Below are 20345 nucleotides of genomic sequence, written 5' to 3' on the forward strand. Positions count from 1 at the left end.
TTACCCCTACTCTATTCAACGCTTTCCCTACTGTTGCTCTCTCTGGAGTGGGAATAGTAATTTTTACCCCTACGCTATCCAATGCTTTCCCTACTGTTGCACCCTCTGGAGTGGGGATAGTAATTTTTACCCCTATGCTATCCAACGCTTTCCCTACTGTTGCACTCTCTGGAGTGGGAATAGTAATTTTTACCCCTACGCTATCCAACGCTTTCCCTACTGTTGCACTCTCTGGAGTGGGAATAGTAATTTTTACCCCTCCGCTATCCAACGCTTTCCCTACTGTTGCACCCTCTGGAGTGGGAATAGTAATTTTTACCCCTCTGCTATCCAACGCTTTCCCTACTGTTGCACTCTCTGGAGTGGGAATAATAATTTTTACCCCTACGCTATCCAACGCTTTCCCTACTGTTGCACTCTCTGGAGTGGGAATAGTAATTTTTACCCCTACGCTATCCAACGCTTTCCCTACTGTTGCACCCTCTGGAGTGGGAATAGTAATTTGTACCCCTACGCTATCCAACGCTTTCCCTACTGTTGCACTCTCTGAAGTGGGAATAGTAATTTTTACCCCTACGCTATCCAACGCTTTCCCTACTGTTGCACTCTCTGGAGTGGGAATAGTAATTTTTACCCCTACGCTATCCAACGCTTTTCCTACTGTTGCAATATGTAGAGTAAGTATATATAATAATTTACATGTCGTTTTTAATTTATTTTAAATGTGTATGTATTAGTTATTAATTTTTTAATATGTTTTAATGTTTATATTTTTAATTTGCTAAATTATATGTATGTTCAAATTATTTTTACATTATTATTAATACATTTAAAAAAAACAATATTTTCAACTTCGATATTTTTGTATTACTATATATTTTTTCGATATTTTTGTACTTACCTTTATGTAGATAGAACTCCGATATTTTTGATTTCGATATTTTTGTGTCGATATTTTTGTATGTCTATATTCTGTCTGTCGATATTATGTCATAGATTCCATCCTGAACGTTATTTTGTGATGACAAGTGACAACACTACAGCTCCTGTAACCCAGTAAAAAAGAGGATAGCAATGAGGACAATACATTTGTTATGAACAGTTATAAAAGTGGCAAACCACTTTTTGAACTTTATGTGGACAAACCTAATTCAAAAAACAATATATACTGGGTAGCCCTTGGGGTATCCATGTAGACTGGAGAGGGAACTACACTGAAAACTTTCACACAGAGAAAGAGATCTGTTGAATACTAAACCTAAGTACCATCAGCTTAAATGACTTAATAGAGTGGCAGATTGGATCTTTTATAAGGTCTACCTGGCAATATCAATACCTACCACCAATAGCGCATGTATTCGTATATCTAGCTATGTACAAGAGTGAACTACACCCCAATATGACCTAACAAATGTATCATCTCTCCTCCATATACTGCGTTACTATTGTTTTCCGTTCTGAGGTAAGAGTAATATTTTCTATGTGTACGAAAAAAAACTATGGGGCAGATTTATGAAGGCCTTGCGCCGCCGGTGCGTCATTTTTAACATGGGAAAAAGTGACGCACCGGTGGCGCAAGGCCTTCATAAATCTGCCCCTATCTATCTATTAGTTATATCTGTTATTGGGATATTTTCTCCTTTCATTCATCATGATTTTACTAAATGAACATTCCCTCAAAATGAAGTGGGTCACTTATCTATTCTCGACGAATGAAAGTAATTGACTAGGCTTTGAGAACTCTTATTTGAAAAAATAACAAATATTAACTGAATGGTGTAATGGGCATTACATTATATTAGTAAGTATTCTCTCTCTTTATTGCTTGACTGTTGATAACAAAAGGTGTGTCCTCATAAAAATCATGTCCACTGGGTTACACTGCACAATGTTGACTTTTAACCAAATAATAATATAACAGTTTGTAGCTTTCAAACAATGCAATATTTAACACAAATGTGATCTGTTAGTACATCTAGCAGAAACTTCTTGCAGATGTAGATCACGCTAAACATCATTACATTTAATCAGCTACGGATGAATAAGTAAACCCCATCCATCATGGCCCTTCCCAAAGGATCCATGACAAGTTTACCACATTACAGTGACGCGCACAACGGAGAGCGTTATCCCCATAGTAAGAAAACACAGTGCCATACATAGATGAGTGATACATGAGATCACCATCTTGACATTCTCTCTCTAAGGTACATGGTTGAGATAGTTGTGATAATACTGGATGTGCACAGAGGGTTGGTGTACTTCTTCCAAAATGGTACAGGAGTAAGGCCTACCCTAACTACCTCCAATTAATACTTCACATGGTCTGACGCACTTACACATACAACTCCGAGTCCTAGGGGCCTTAATGTGTAAGGTTTTCATTGGCAGAGCCAGCAAGTCTGCTGGTAGAAACAGGAGAGTCTGCCCGACACTAAATAGAGTGGGCAGACTGTCGAGATTTTCGAAGGACAAACCTGACATTCTTCATCCAAACCAGGTTTGCATTTACGCAGAGAGTAGCCCGAAAAGTTAAATACCCCCCACTTTAAACCAAACGTCTTATGGCACAAAGCAAGTGTAACAAGTCGTCGCAACCATCCCGATAAGAGCACTCTTGTCTCTTCCATTCAAGCATCTATCCATTTATCCTTTCATCCTTCCACCCGCTGATATCCACTGTTTAACCTTAACCTGTTGTTATCAATTCATTCTTTCACCCATTATTCAATCTTTTACCATTCCATCTGTCCGTCCATATGTGCACCCACCCATATCCAAACCTATCCATCCATTTCCTAACCTATCTATTAAGCCCATCCACCCATTATCTAGCCACCTTTTCATTCATACATCCGTTCATCCAGTTTCACTCATTCATCCATCCATCTTTTTACTCATCCATCCATCCTGTTACTCATCCATTCTTTCACTCATCTATCCTCCCTTTCCCTCCATCCACCCTTTCACTCCATCTACCCATCCTGCCCAATCCATCCTTCAATCATCCATCTGTCCTGCCTTTCATCGACTCATCCATCCTTTCTCTCATCATCCATCTATCCACCCTTTCACTTATCCATCACTCTTTCAATTATCATTCATCCATTCATTCACAGTCCCTTTCAATCGCCTATCCATTTTTGTGTTGCAAATGTGTTTATTAAGCTTTTAGAACTCATGACACGTCATGCAAAGCAACAAATTCCACGAAAAACAGAGCACAGTTGTAGACAGGCATGGCGGGTATGAGCGTAGGTATTCAGCACATAATCATGAACATAACATAAATGAGAATGTTACAAACAGATGATGCAATCATCAGGGGCATCGTATGTATAGAACTCGTTGTAGAGCAGCCACATGCAATCGACATATCTATCCTTTCTTCTGTTACTCATCCTCCCTTACAGCCATCATTTCACTCATCCAACCATCCATCTGTCCACTCTTTCGATTCAAAATCTTTATTCAGCACAATCATGATATTTCAATAACGTACAGAGAACACTATCTCATGAGTAATAAAACATTTAAAGAAATATACAGTATACAAGATAAAAATAGCACAGTTAAAAATCCTTGGCTCCAACCTCATACTATAAGTTAAAAGGAAATAAGTTTCCTAATTTGAATCATGACCCATATGTAAAAAATAATGCTGAGGCATAAGGAGAGCCTTCAGTACATACAAGTATCGTAATGGAGCATAATAGTCGCCTTTTATTCTGCGCAAGGAGGATCGGTTTCAGATAATATCTTTTTAGACCATCATAAAAGCTGCAAAATAAGAGAAAGTGCTGGGTGCTTTGCTTCGAAATGCCATCAAATGGGCATGGGATAATTTCCAGTGGCCGTTAATTCATAATGGGGAAGGCAACAAGAAAATGTGCTAAGCCCAACGGCTACCTAGTTAAAATAAAGCAGTGTTGGGTAATGGTCACCAGGGACAGATATTGTTGGTAATCTTCCTGAGAAATATTTGACACATAGGAAATTACTCTATTTTCGTGTTTAATACTGAGAAAGGAAGCCTTAATTACACTGTTATCAAAAACTAACATACTATATGGATCAGGCGGTATGGGCAAATCGAATAGTGATTAAAAAGATTTGTTAATGTAAGAGGGGATTTTAGAAACGAGGCAAATGCTTACAAATCTGAAATAATTGGCTTGGTAAAACTAGTTTACGCTTCGGCCCAGATAGAATGCCAAAGTAGTGTAGACTTCAGCAAAATTGAGTCCTCCAGGTTGGTTAGCCCACCCTCCTTATAAACAGTAAATGAAGGTATGGAGGCCAGAGTACACAACAGATGCCGAAGAACAACATTCTCCTCAACCTGAAGGGGTCTGCAGGGCGTATAGCCCAGAAGGCCTCCACCATACATGACAGCCGACAGCGCTCTTGCCTTAAATATGGCGATAATTTCTTAGGGCCTTATTACGAGTCTGGTGGCCCAAGGATCGCCAGACTCGCAGGGGAGCGGCAGTGGCTGTCTTCTTACCATCTTATTGTGACCAGGGTGGTCGGGCCACCCTGGGACCGCTGATCCCTGGCGGTGATGCGCCGGTCTTGAGGCCGCATTATGTTTGGTGGAGCCACTGCGGGCGGTTAAGCATATTACGAGTTTCCTCACCGCCACATTTTTCATGGCGGTGGAACCGCCATTAAAAGTGTGACGTGAGGAAACGGTGCCTCACACCATGTGGATCCACACCAGGGGGGTAAATGTAAATGTAAATGCCAGCATTTGTAAAGCGCACAGCTACCTCCAATGGAGGTGTCCCGGCACCGGGGGCCGTCGGGAAGATTAAGCAAGCTATTGCCCAGAGTCACATGGTCCTGGGCTAACCTGCTGCCGGAGCTGGGGATCAAACCATGAACCCTGTGGTCCGGAGTCAGGCATCCTGGCCTCTGCGCCACACCTCTTCCATGTTCCTATTGCAGTGCCAATTTTATAGGCACTGGCGTGGAAACGCCAAAACGCAGCCCATCAGAAGGGAGAAAACTCCTAATCTGGCCAGCGGTTTAAACATAGGTTAGGCGGAGCGGGCGGTTCCGCTCCTGCACCACCAAACTCATAATGAGGCCCTTTGAACGGCTGCCAAGTTTGCAGGCGAACCTTAAGACTCCTTCACAAACTCGATTCCTTTGTCAAGTGGGCATTTTGTATATGTTGGGTCCATGAGCCAATATTACAGAATAGGATTCCCAAATAACAAAATTAGTTCACACTCTAAATTGGGGAACCTACACTTTTGCATCTTTTTACCACATGCCATTGTGTATGTTTAAAATGTATTAATCATAATTTTCGTAAAATCAGCAAATGTGTCAAACTGTCTCTGCAAGCCGCCGGAAGTCCTTGACATCAGCACAGCGCCATCAGCGTACAACAACTTGGCGACCGAACATCCGGGTACGATGGACGTGTAGGCCCACAGACCCTGATTAGGGCATCGTCGATCTCATAAATAAAAAGAGGAAACAAAAAAGGTGCAAAACACAACCCTGTATAATTCCCCTCTTGATTTTAATCCACCCATCCTTTCCATTCACTCTTTCAATCCACTCTTTCACTCCATCCATCCTCCCTTCTACTCATCTACTCTTTCACTCAGCCATGCTTTCACTCATCCACCCACCCTACCACCCATTCATCCACTCATCCATCCCTTTCACCTTTCACTCATCCATCTTTTCTCTCATAGTCCATCCGCCCTTTCAATTATCCATCTTTTCACCTTTTCATTTATCAATCTATCCACCCCTTCATCCATCCACCCACCCTCCTTTCACTTATCCATTCATTCTTTCACTCCTTATATTCATCCTTTCACACATTCATCCATCAATCCATACATCCATCCACCCTTTCACTCATTCATCCATCCGTCTTTTCTTAAGGTTTTAAAACACTGTTCTATGCTGATGATACTCAATTTATCTTCAGTCTAAATCAAGAGGCTGACCATATCCTTTCTATCCCTTTAAAAACAGATGAATGGATGACTCAAATTCAATTAAAGTTAAACAGAGAGAAAACTGAAATCTTTAGACTGTTCTTTCCTTCTCCAGTGTTGGAACTCCCTTTTGCCTTCTTTTAGTAGGACACATGCCTAAATTGGCTAATAGCATAACTTCTCTGGGAGTAAAAACTGATCCTGACTTAACAATGAAAGACCACGTAAAGGCAGTTGTAAAGAACTGACCTTTTTTCAACTCCATTTGTAAATGTAAATGCCAGCATTTGTAAAGTGCACAGCTCCCTCCGATGGAGGTGTCCCGGCGCTGGGGGCCCTCGGGAAGATTAAGCAAGCTATTGCCCAGAGTCACATGGTGCTGGGTTAACCTGCCGCTGGAGCCAGGGATCGAACCGGGAACCCTGTGGTCCCCTGGTATCACCTCTTTGAGGCTCTGAGGTCTCTACATTGCCTGCCCGTAAAGCATAGAATACACTTTAACAACAAACAATGTACTTTTTGTCTGCATTTATTTATAAAAGCAGATAAATACAGAAAGTTGGAATTCTATTAAGCGCCTCTCCGCTCATGAATTCTCATGAATTCCAGTTTAGACAACATGGGAAGTTAAGGATCGGGATTACATTTCCTTAAATAAAGGTATATTTTAACATATGCTTGTGGAATAAGGCTAACATTTAGCTGTGATGTGTTCTGTTAGAGTTGGCTGATTAATTTGCTGCAACAGAACAGATATCAAAGTATTAGTACGCGTTTATCAGTTAAATAAACGTGGAAATATGCAGTTTTACAACTATTTATTTACAAAACACAAAATAAATATGGATAAATACTAATAAGATGGTCAAAAAAATGCATAAATACAGAGGGAAATGTTAAAGAAAAATATACCATAAAACCGTGAGCCCTTATTGTGATCAGCTGCCAGTTAGTCCTGAGTTCCTATATGGCCAGGGACTACCAGAAATATCCCCCCCTGTGACTTTAACCAACATTTATTAAAAATGGACATGAGAGGGATTTCTTTGGAGGCGGGGGTCGTACAACCCCCGGCCGTATTTATGAAAACATAAAATCAAATAAAATTGAAATAAACAATATTTACATATTTATGCAGAAAACGTTGCATGACATTTGATTACAATTAATATTTACAGATATCAGATGGCTAACCTTAACATACTTCTAGTACAAGGTATGTCCTATCCGAATCTAACCTATGAATCATAATCACACATTAATTACTTTTCTGCGTATCCTATTTGGGCCTACGACAATGTCGCTAGCTGGTGTCAGATCCTTATCAATTAACCACGCCCTCCAGGAGGAATGCGCATGCGCAGAGGGCCCGTTTACCATGAGGGTACTTCCCCCCCAACCCCCCTCCCCGGTTACCCCTGTACGCTCTATTAACTCCATTACAGGGGGCTCTTGCATCTCTGCGCCGTTTACTGATGTCACTGTGCACGTGCGGGGTGGCCAACCAGCCTAAAGAAAGAGTGACTCCCCCCTCACCCGCACCCATCCAGCCAACCGGCTGTACCGCCCCTGGAGTTCTAGGAGAGACCACTTGTCCCTCCCCTTGGGCGACCCCATTCAAGAATGTCGCCGCCCTCTAAGGACCCTAAATTTACTGCTCACCAATCACGACCTTACCACCTAACCAAGGAATAGCAATAAATACGACGATTGATGACCTGTAAACGGGATAAAGTTTTAAGGAACAAAATAATAAATACAACACACCTGTCATCCATGTACATTGGGAAACAAAACACATGAAACAACCTTCAATACACAATACAATTATCTGCTTTAGGGGATGGTGGGTGGGGAAAGATAATTACAGCCTCCTAGAGGCTGGGGGGCAGACCGTGGAGCGTGGGGTCAAATAGGCAGGCTCCCGCGCTCCCCGGCCTTTTAAACCCCCTGATAGTCATGCCGGTACTAACCAGCCTGACCCCTGCTACCCAGTTACCCGGAAGCGATTCAATCGCTTCTGGGTCACTGGGGACCCCTGTGTCCAATCCATGATAAGGCGCGCCCGCCACGTCATAGTGACGTGGCGGGCGTGCGCCTCACCATGGAGCATGTGTGTGTGGGGAGAGTGGGGGCGGTGCCCCGCCATACTTGCGACCCCGCCTTTCTCTATGGCCAGGGACTACTGGAAATATCCCCCCCCCCTTGTAACTTTAACCAACATTTATTAAAAATGGACATGAGAGGGAATTTTTTGGAGGCGGGGGTCGTACAACCCCCAGCCGTATTTATTAAAACATAAAATCAAATAAACAATATTTACATATTTAGGCAGAACACGTTGCATGGCATTTAATTACAACTAATATTTACAGATATCAGATGGCTAACCTTAACATACTTCTAGTACAGGATACTTCCTATCCGAATCTAACCTATGAATCATAATCACACATTAATTACTTTTCTGAGTATCCTATTTGGGCCTACGGCAAGGTCACTAACTGGTGTCAGATCCTTATCAATTAACCACCCCCTCCAGGAGGAGTGCGCATGCACAGAGTTTACCGTGCACCCGTTTACCGTGAGGGTACTCCCCCCCCCCCCCCGGTTCCCCTCCATATGCTCTATTAACTCCATTACAGGGGGCCCTTGCATCTCTGCGCCGTTACTGATGTTATTGTGCACGTGCGGGGTGTCCAACCAACCTAAAGAAAGCGTAACTCCCCCCTCCCCTGCACCCATCCAGCCAACCGGCTGTACCGCCCCTGGAGTTCTAGGAGGGACCACTTGTCCCTCCCCTTGCGCGACCCCATTCAAGAATGGAGCCGCCCTCTAAGGACCTTAAATTTACTGCTCACCAATCACGACCTTACCGCCACGAGGCCAGCGTAGTTGACCGACTATCTGGCCCCCCTACCCTCCTACACTGGAAGGTCATGCCCTGCCCTAAAACTCACTAGCCGAGCCCATATATTTTCCAACAGGATTTCATTACCTAGCCTAGTCAGGTGGACCCAGTCTTTTAAGAAGCATGGCTCCCCCCTGACACACCCGTGTGCAATGGTTTGTAGCTGAGGAGACCTGAACAATTTCCCCATTTTATTGTTGATCCTCTTTGTTGAGTGACAACACTTTCACAGAATCGCCCCCCTCCATTTAAATCTGGTACCATCTGAGACCAAACTATTGTGCAGCCCTGGCATGTCTTAGCTAACCAGCCTACTTCAGTGATTATGTCCTCCATCAAATCTCTTCTACCCAGCTTCACCAGGTCGTTCCCACCCACATATAAGATAACTATCCTGGGTGGAGGACTGTGTCTACTCAACAGCTTTGTAACAAAAGCCCTGAACTGACTTAGGCAGAGGCCCCCTTTACCATGGAAAGAAACCGTGAAACCATCCTGCTCCGCTCTGTGTCAGTAATTACCTGAAAGAAAAACTGATTTCAGACTCCTTACTAGTGAAAGACGAATGACCCAAACAACTCGTCTTCCTGTGTCCTGTGGACATGCCTGCTGTTGTGAAGTATCTTGCTGATGAAGCATCAATGCCCGTTTCCCCCATGCGTGACAGGTTTGAGAAACTGAAATGTAAGCAGAAAATAGGACAGGCATCAGCACAACATGAATTGCCACCCTCACAACATGTGCAGCCCCACATAGTGCTTATAACAATTGGACGACCACCTTCCAATTCTCTTCACACTGTTGCTGTGCAAACCTCTGGCTGTTGCTTCTGTGGCAGCCCCTATTCTGAATGAATGAGTTCCAAAGTCTTTTGAATCCAAACCTGTCCTGTCTATTGCCATAGCCAATTCCCTTTAAAATTGGAACTTGGTAAGAGGGGTACCGTCAGCATGCATTAGCAATGCCCCCCCACACTATCCCTCTGTCGGAGGAACGCTTCCAGATGCATCACTGGACAGCATGGATTATCCTGTGCGCGGTGAAGCACTATCCCTTCGCCACAGCTTCCTGATCAGTTTTGGATTGTTTAATGGTTATTAGCAAAGTATCACCCTGTTTCTTTGCATGTTCCAGCTGGAGCCCACCTTGCACATCTTGCTTGTTGTACGCCACTAGTTCCCCTACCCTAAAAGCTCCATAAACGGCCAGTGAAAAAGCTGCTCTGAATAGCAATGCCTCCCCTGTTGAGCTGCAAATGCCACCGAGGGCTGCTAGCAGTGATGTCAGCCGCTCTAAACCAATAGGGCGTCTTGTGTCTGGAACGGCCACCTGGAGGCGCCGCCACCCCTTCAGTGCCTTCCTCACAATAAAACTATTAGTGGGGTCCCTGGTGTCCTTGATTTGCGCAAAGAAAGAAACTGCTGCCACATGACGCCTGGATGTTGCCACAGAGCGCCCCTCCTTATTTAAAGAGTCCATATACCGGAGGAATGCCCCTGTCTTGTGCCAGCTATCTTCCCAACCCTGCCCCAAAAAAGCGCAGTAAGACCAAAACGCCCCTTCATAGTCTTTCCTGGTCCTGGGAGCTAGGCTAGCTGCCACGAGGTTCTGTAGCTGGAGGCACCAATCTGCCAGAGTACTTCCGGGAAGAGTGTTGGTGTCACTTCTGCAGAAGGTAGGTGTTCCTTGAAAACCTGCATCTTGAAGCGAGAGAGTGCGTCAGCAGCATTATTCATTACCCCCGGGACATGTTTAGCCCTAAACTGTATGTTGAGCTTCGTACACAACAGCACAATCTCTTTCAACAGGCGACGGATCATTTTACACCGTGCAGCCTGCTGGTTAATGCATTCAACCACCGTCATGTTGTCTGACCAGAAAATCACAGATTGATTACGCAGCTGATGAGGCCACACCGTCAGTGTCACCCAGATGGGACAGATTTCCAGAAAACCAATATTGACTGTCACACCATTCTCCACCCACCATGCTGGCCAATGTTGCGCCACCCATTCAGCACCAAATCCCACACTGCCCGCAGCGTCAGTCCATAACCTAACTCCGTGGAAGAAGTGGGAGGACCAGGCCACACTACCCTGCCGTTAAAACCCTCCAGAAATGCGATCCAAATCCGCATGTCCTGGCGAACCTCAGATGACAGTCTTGTGTGATGGTGATTTTCTTGGAGACCTGCCATGGCCTGGGAGATGGAGCGGGAGAATGGGCATGCCATAGGTATGACTCTTAATGCAAAGTTCAACTGACCCACCGTTTGTTGCAGCTGATGTAAAGTTACTTTGTCTTTTGCCAAGCATTGCTGCAGTGTGGCTCTGAATTTTGTAATTTTTTCTTTAGGTAACCGGAAACATCCCTGGACTGAGTCTAACTCAATGCCTAAAAATTCTATTGTGGTCGCTGGACCCACGGTCTTCCCCGGCGCCAAAGGAACCCCGAAGGTACGCATGAGCACGCAAAATTCCTGCAATGCCCAAACACACTCCCGGGAGCCTGCCGACCCCAAGAAGAGAAAGTCATCCAGATAATGCATCACATATTGGTGCCCTGTCTCCCGTCTAAAAACCCATTCCAAGAATGAACTGAATTTTTCAAAGTAAGCGCAGGAAACAGAGCAACCCATGGGTAGGCACATATCCATGTAGAATTTGTCACGGAATTTAAAACCCAAAAGGTGGTGATACAGAGGATGTACAGGCAGCAACCGAAAAGCAGACTCAATATCAGATTTCGCGAGCAAAGCCCCTGGGCCCAACACCCTTAGCATATCCACCGCCTGGTCAAAGAAGGCATATTTTACACTACAGGTTTCCTCATTGATGGCGTTATTTAATGACTTGCCTCTAGGGGCTGACGGATTATGAATCAACCTGAACTCCCCCTCCTCCTTTTTTGGGACCACCCCAAGGGGCGAGCATACAAAATTGTGTACAGGGACGTGGTCAAAAGGACCAGTTATTCTGGCCAAGCGTAATTCCTTGTCAATCTTTGCAGCTGCTACCCCCGGATTGGTCCTTACAGAGAGTTGATTTTTACACTCAGCTGCCCCCTATGTAGTTCAATGCAGGAATCCTGAAACCGTACAAAAAACCCTCTTTTAAAGTCCTAACTGTGACCTGATCAGGGTACTTGTTTAACGAAGGGGTCATTGCCATAACATCAATGGGGGAGTGTGTCACCAGTTGTGTCCCCTCGTCAATCCTGCTTCTTCTTTCCCCTATGGCCCGCTTTCTTGAGACATTTGGATTCTGGGTGAGAAGGGTTGTTGTAGAAAGAACATGTGTGTCTGAACTTACAAGTGCCTTGGGCCCTGGTACATGTCCGTCTATTAAAATCCCAACATGTCCCCTTCCGCCCCCCCCCCCCCCCTGTCCCGGGACTAGGGCCCCCGGCCGAGGTTTGGGGCGGCCGAAAGGGCTGTGACCCTTGAAATGTGTTACCCTTTTTTGCCTGTTGGACTGCGCTACCCGGCTGCCCTGGCCCAAACTGATCCAACCAGGAAAGTGTGTCAACTCTGTCCCAGGAAAGTGATGGGTCAACTGCTTTGGGCTTCCTGAAATTAATGTCATAATCTTTCCATCGTACGCCCCCATACTTATTGTGAGACATAGTAATCCTGCTCTGGTAACAAGCCATTTCTGCTTGTAGAGTAGGTCAACGCTCAGCTATTATCACCATAAATACAGAGAAGGCCCTAATCCAGTTGCTCAAACTCTCCTCTACCCTGAATTTCAACAGTTCAGCGCTCCATTTACTAGGAAGCATCCAATCTTTTTGCTTCCTTGATTATTCCATTTCCCTATCATCCACCAGCAGGGAGAAAATATTAATGTAAGCACCAGACCATACCCATTCCTTCACTTCACGTGTTACATGTCTGGCTAAATGCTCCCTTCCTGTGGTTAGCACACCCGCTCCCAGCAATGGCAATGTCACTTCCTTACCTGTAGCCACAACTCCAGCTGGCTCCGACACTTTGTCCTTTTCATTGCTGGCCGATGGCAGCTCTTTGCTGTCTCCTGCTAATGGCACCACCCCTGTAGGTTGTGGGAGAAATGGAGTCCCTGGCCCTTCACCTGGCGACCCGCTTGGGGTTGCAATAATCTTCGCCACCAACTTCCTCGCTTCTGCCAACGGGTCCTCCCCCACTTCCTTAGCCCCTACTGACATTGGCAACATCTCCCCCTTCCCAGCCATGGGAGTACTGCTGCTATCTGTGCCACCAGCTCCTGTGGGACCTGATTGCTACCTGTTGGTACTGTGACTGGGGTAGGGACCACTGCACTCAGTACTGGTATCCCTGGGCTAGGTGTAGGCACTACAGGTATTGTTGCGGGGACCACCGGTGTTGGGGCGGTACCTACCGTACTTGGCGTGGGCACCACTGTGATGGGTGCAGGTGCCAATGGAGTCATTGTAGGGACCACTGCCATGGGTGTAGGGCTCACTGGTGCCATCGTAACTCCTGAGGGGCCCTCACCCAAAGGATCCTCCCCTAGCGGCTGACAAGGCATGGGGGCTATGTCCTGAGTCTTCCCCTTCTTGGGCCTCGCCCGCCTGGGGAGCGGGTCTAATTCCCCCCTGGGCTTTGGGGGCACTATGGTTTGTTTAGGCCTGCCCACCGGCTCACCCTGCCTTCCCACTCTTTGTCTAAGTTCTGCAAGGCTCTGCCCCATTTTTTCCACCTTTCCCCATCTCCTATTCATCGTCTGCATCCTACGTATCATTGACTCCAACATATGTTCCATGCGGGAACGCTTTGCCCCACGCTTACTAGCCATAGCTGCTGGGCCAACAATTGAGAGGTAACTTACACACTGGTAGGTAATAACACCGCAAACACAATGTTATCTGTACTTAAGTGATCACTCCCTCTAAGAGTCTCCCTATACAGTTTGCCAGGCCTGGAATTTGTCCAGGTCCTTACCTGAGGACTGTTGGAGGAACACAAACCGGCCGTGAGCACCACGCAACTGGAGCTGCACCACACCAGCCAACCTGGGTGTTGGGTGAGTAACCTCAAACTCGGCGGCCCACAGAAGCAGTGAATGCAGGCCTGTCTGTGCCCTCTGTGAATAATATGCTCTGAAATGTCCAATGAGCGCCCTTGACCAGAGAAACAGCACAAGTAATCTGTGAGAATGAAAAGGAAATTTTTAAAACCTTGACACCCTTATAGCGAGTATCCAACCACGCAGCATTTAGACAATTCAGGCGGTAATTCCCACACCTTAATATTGTTGCAGCTAATACAGGTGAAATGCATAGCCCCAATGTGCCCTCTTATTGAATAACTTCAGTAACTTGCCAGGGTTAACCAGCACCGGGGAAGCCCTTGGTCAAAACCATTGCACAGCCCCCCTCTGCTCTCAATACATAATTATCACAATAAGAGCCGGTTCATGTGCCCCTCACATCGATCAAAAAAGTTGCCCCACTTTATGAATGGTAGGCGATGTATGTACTCCCTATTGAGTCCAGTCAAGCTTCGGCACCCCTCTTACAGGACTTTGTGGAATATACTTCGATATGCCCCTTAAAATGGTAAAAATTCCACAAAAAACGTTAATTTTCACATATCCGCGCTGTCTTCCCAATCGCGCTCACACCCGGAGGTGACCTGGATTTGTTTCTCATTATACGCCTCGCTTAGGTGGTTCAGCGCTATGGGGCAACAGAAGGCATCTGGCAGAGCAAAAGGAGTAGCATTACCCGAGGAGCTCCCTGTGCACATGCAGCCTGCCCCTCTCCACTGCAGACCCCTGCAGACCCCTCCAACCTCCCGCCCGGTACGTGAGCGCCTTGCACGACCAAGCGTCCGCCCGTAACTGCAGGACTGGCTCCAACTATGAGATCCGATCTCGACGTTGCCTTGTAAACGGATCTCCGGCTGCCGCTCTCCACCTGCAGCACGCGTACCTGCAAGGGGGCGAGAAGAGAAAAAACCACCTCTGCAAATCCTCGCCGATACTCCTGAGCCCGTCCACGTGACCTGAAAAACAAAACGAAAGATAATTACAGCCTCCTAGAGACTGGGGGGCAGACCGTGGAGAGCGGGGTCAAATAGGCAGACTCCCGCACTCCCCGGCCTTTTAAACCCCCTGATAGTCATGCCGGTTCTAACCGGCCTGACCCCTGCTCCCCAGTGACCCGGAAGCGATTCAGTCTCTTCCGGGTCACTGGGAACCCCTGTATCCAATCCATGATAAGGCACGCCCACCACGTCATAGTGACGTGGCGGGGGTGTGCCTCACCATGGAGCGTGTGTGTGTGGGGGGGGCGGTGCTCCACCATACTTGCGGCGGGGCCGATGTCAGCCCGCCTTTCTCGAAGTCCCCTAGTAACGCTGGGTGGCCGCACTCTGTCAAAGCAGCGGCCAAAGCTGGAAGGCACCCGCACCTCCAGGGCCTGCCACAGACCTTACACCGCTTAGAAAACATCTAACAACGGGACTCTTTTCCAGCAGCCATTTGTTTTAGAGCTGTTGACTGCTGTGTATTTCAGTTGTTCGTCAGCCCCATGGTACGCTCCAGTGAAAGGCGGGCGCTGCAAAATAATTCAAGCACAGCCCTCCCTGTAATCTCCTCGTTCCTCAGGATTGGGTAACGAAGAACAGCACACCAACGCTCTAACTCACAACAGAGAACAGACCTGTAGGTTGTCTTAAATCAGCTTTATTTGTTGCACTGTATTGCCTGTAATGGGTGAACAGCACGAATACGGGCAAAGTGTCAAGTACACCCTTTGCTGGTTCAATGAACCCTTATCCAACCGTCCTCTGCACGAATGCCGGTCCCGGCATTCACCAACAGAGGACACCGTGCTAAGCAGTGGCCGACAATGCCACTCGAGTATTAAGCTGAGTGTGATGGTTCTCCTCAGTTCGTCCTCCGCATGGGTGTCGGTCCCGACACTCTCCAACGGAGGGCAAGCACGCGTGGTATGAGGGCTCCCTGGTGCTGCAGCTTTCAGCTTCCCCCTCCTCGAGTACCCTCGAGTGGGGACTAGGCAATAACACTGGACCGCGTCCCTCACGCTCGATTACCCTCGAGCGGGGACTGGGGCAAAAGGATATGTAGCGTTGTCGTCTCTCACGCTCAATAACCCTCGAGCGAGGACTGAGTCAAAAGTATCTGTGGCGTTGGCGTCTCTCACGCTCGATAACCCTCGAGCGGGGATGGAGTCAAAAGTAACTGTAGCGTTGGCGTCTCTCACGCTCGATAACCCTCGAGCGGGGACTGAGACAAGTGTCTGTGGCGTTGGCGTCTCTCACACTCGATAACCCTCGAGCGGGGACTGAGACAAGTGTACTAGAAGGTCCGGTTACTCTATTCTCGGTAACCCTCGAGCGGGGACAGGGCAAGAACACGGGACCGCATTCTTCTCACTCGAGAACCCTCGAGCGGGGACTGCTAGAGAGTACAGGATGGTCAGCGTCCCTCGCGCTCGTCAAACCTCGAGCGGGGACGGCAGCTCCTTGACAGTAGACAAAACACAAGCGGCTTACCCGGAACCGAAGGTCTCCGGCAGCAAACCCCTTGTTCGGCGTCAGGTCTCTCCTTCTGTAAGGTCCAGTGGTAGAGTTCGGAAACAGGAACACGGAATATCCGAAGCCGCGTCCTGCCACCGGTGTTTGTTTTATGGCGGCGCATGCGTACGTCCCGCGCGGTGCCCCCCTGGGAATTGTAGTCTTCGGCGTGGAGGTCTCGGGAGTTGTAGTTCCAGTAATCAGTTTGCTCCGTTTGCGAGGACGTTCCGTTGTGTGTCCTAACACTCCCCAGCACGGCTACGATTTCATTATACTTTGTGGCTAGAGGTAAAAGGCCAGGACCATCTGCACCCCACTGTCCATGAATAATAAAATATCACACTGTTCTTGATTAAATAAAAAAAACACTGTCCGGGAATAATAAAATACCCCACTCTGTCTGATTAATAAAAGAACCCACTTTCCGTGAATAATAAAAGACTCCACTGTCCCTCATTAATAAAAGACCCCACTGTCCCTGATTAATGAAAGAACACACTGTCCGTGACTAATACAAGATTCCATTGTCCGTCAATAATAAAAGACCCCACTGTCCATCAATAATAAAAGACCCCACTGTACGCGAATAATAAAAGACCCCGCTCTCCCTGATTAATAAAAGAACCCACTGTCCGTGCATAATAAAAGACCTCACTATCCATGACTAATAAAAGTCCCCACTGCCCCTGATTAATAAAAGACGCTCACCTCACTCCCTCCGATTACAAATACTCCACTGCCCCTGATTTATTAAAGATCCCACTTCCATGGCTGATTAAAAGACCCCACTGCCCCTGATTAATAAAATACCCCTCTGTCCGTGACTAATAAAAGATCCAGCTGTCTCTGAATAATAAACAAAAACAAAGTCCTTGATTAATAAAAGACTACACTGCCCATGATTAATAAAAGACCCAACTCATGTGGCCATTTTGTTTAGTTGGGAAGGTGCATTAGAAATAATGGATTTTTTTTGTCGCCCATATTTTGGGGTTAACACAGAGTCTGTCAGACTTTGGTCAACAGTTCACGTGCAGATCGAGTTTGATTACGTGAGGAGAGAGGTTTGGCAGTTTTACTATAAGAGGACAGTTTGTGATAAGTTGTCAGTGTTTGGTAAATACAAAATTTCAATTTAAAGGAAGCTTTAGGCTGAGCTGTGGTCAGATTGTTTATGTGATTTTTTGGTTGAAAGTAAATTGGAAAGGTTTGGAATAGGAGATACAATTTTATTCTGTTGATAAAATGGAAAGTACAGAAGGAAGTTTTGAGGAAAGAATGAAGAGCCACATGGAAAAATTGTTTGGAGAGATGTCTGTGTCTCTCGACAAAAAAAATTGAAAATAGTTTAGAAAAAACAATGCAAAGAAGACAAAGATCTGGCTAGGATGAGAACTTCTGGACCACTGAAGAGATGGAAGTGGTAGCAGGGGGGACTAGCCAGGGGAAGAAAAAAACTCAGAAGAGAAAGCATGTTGAAACAGTAAGGAAGGGGAAAGAACGGAAGGTTTATCAAGGCAAAAGGGAGCGCTATAAAGGCGCATAAAGTAAAACACACAGTGGTGGCTTGTGATTTTAGCTCCTCTAGTGGTGATGTTGAACTTACATGTAGCTCATGTATAGAAGAGTTGTGTGTGGAGGAGGTTCCACTTAAGAGGAGAAAGGTGAAGGAGAGAAAGTTTAAAATAGAGGAAAATTACTTTGTAGATCCACAAGGGGAAGAGATGTTTGATCCTCTTTTGATACAACATCCACTCTCTCTGCAATGGGCTCCTGTGAAGCATGTAGCCAAATAAGTGGGGTATTGGATTAGAAGGGAAATACCAAAGGATGTGAGAACTAGGATGAGGAGCGAATGTCCTAGGCCAAGTCTGGAAAGTAAGGTTGCTTACACCCCTGAGCTGAACCAGAAAATGTTGGCATTCATAAACAAAACAGGTAAAGACCCTGGAAGAGGTCTTGAACAAGGATTAAAGGGATGCCAAGATAGACTCCTGGATGTATTGGGGCCCCTGACAAAATCTTTTGACATGTGTGAGGAGGCGCATTCCAATAATATGGGAATTGATGTGGCAGAAATGCGTCACTGGGTCTAGAGGGCTATATGCCTTCTTGGTAATTCAAACACTGCGCTTTGCATTGAAAGAAGGAAAAGTATTCTTTTAAAAATAGATCCGAAGTTGGCGGATCTTGCTAGTAAGGAGCTAGGGGAACGTAGTGATGGATTACTTTTTGGTGACGATTTTGTAAAAGATATGTCCAGATATGTGGGAACTTTTAGCTCACTAGAGAAGGCGCAAAAAGATATGAGTAGAGTTTTTGGCGTTGCCGGACGAATGCGGGGTCGATTCCCTGGCCATGGACAAGGTGTTTCTAGAGGAAACTTTGAAAGAGGTTTCAGACCCTATGGAACCGGTTTTGGTTCAAACTTCAACAGTTCGAGATGGGGGCAGGGAAGTTTTTTCCCACAAAGGCAACGAAGCAGAGCGAGAGGCATGCGATCGGAGAGGCGGTCAAGGGGTGCCTCAGGTAAGCTGTTTTGAAGACCCTATTTCTATCCAAATAAAGTTGGGCGGCAGACTAACCCATTTTGTTTCGAGATGGAGAGAAATTACACAGGATCCCTGGGTTTTGGAAACAGTGTCAGGTTACAAAATAGATTTTTTGCAGACTCCAGTGCAAGAGAGGCCTCCGAATATTCTGAGGTTCTCAGAGGAGATGGAGGACATGGTAAAGAAAGAAATAGAGGCATTGGAGGCATTGGAGGCAAAAGGGGCAATAGAACCGGCAAGAAAGTGAAAGGCAGTTTCATAAGCAATGTATTTTTAGTGGAGAAGAAGGAAAAAGGTATGCAGCGGGTAATCAATCTGAGAGAGTTGAACGATTGGGTTTCTTACAATCATTTCAAGATGGAGGGCATCCATATGTTGAGGGAGCTGTTAAGGAAAGGGGATTGGTTGACAAGGTTGGATTTGAAGGATGCCTATCTGACTATACCGATGTTCGAAGAGCAAAGAGATTATCTACAGTTCAGGTGGAAAGGAAGGTTTTGGAGGTTCAAGAGTCTCCCATTTGGGTTGACTTCAGCCCCATGGTGCTTTACAGAAGTGATGAGGCCAGTGGTAGCTTGGTTGAGGTCAAGGGGAATACGTATGATTGTCTATCAGGACGATGTGTTGATCATGGCAGTAGAGAAGGAATTAGCAAGGGAACAAACAGAGTTTGCTGTGAGGGTTCTGGAGGATATAGGTTTTGTGGTGAACAAAGAGAAATCATGTGTGAAGCCTCAGCAGAAGATGCAGTTTTTAGGTTTTCAGATACAGACTTTGGAATGTGTGTTGAAGTTGCCTATGGAGAAGGTGAGGAAAATCAGGAAGGAGGTGAAAAGAGTGAGGAATGCTAAATGGATTACATTGAGGCAATTAGCTTGGTTACTGGGTCTGTTATCTGCGTCGATTCAGGTGACCTTTCCAGCTCTTCTTCATTACAGAGCGTTGCAGAGGTTGAAGGGTTATCATCTGAGAAGAGGGGCGAAGTATTCAGAGAAGGTGATGTTAAATCAGGAATCAAAGGAAGAGTTGAATTGGCGGTTGATGAGTCTGGCAGCCTGGAATGGAACGGCGATCTTTGAGGAGATGTCAGAAATAGAAATAGAATCGGATGCGAGTTTGCATGGATGGGGAGCACGGTGTGGCATGGTGTCAACAGGAGGACAATGTTCAAAGAAGGAGAGGGTGATGCATATATATTGCCTTGAGCTTCTGGCGGGATCATTTGCAGTAAAGAGTTTCCTGAAGGATCAAGTGAAATTTTGTGTCCTGTTGAAAATGGACAACTTCTCAGCAGTGAGATATATGAACAAGTTGGGAGGCCCGAGATCGAAGGGTTTCAGCGGATTTGGCAAAGGAATTTTGGAAGTTTTGCT

The sequence above is a fragment of the Lissotriton helveticus genome, chromosome 7 (assembly GCF_964261635.1).
Source record: "Lissotriton helveticus chromosome 7, aLisHel1.1, whole genome shotgun sequence".
Classification (NCBI taxonomy): domain Eukaryota; kingdom Metazoa; phylum Chordata; class Amphibia; order Caudata; family Salamandridae; genus Lissotriton; species Lissotriton helveticus.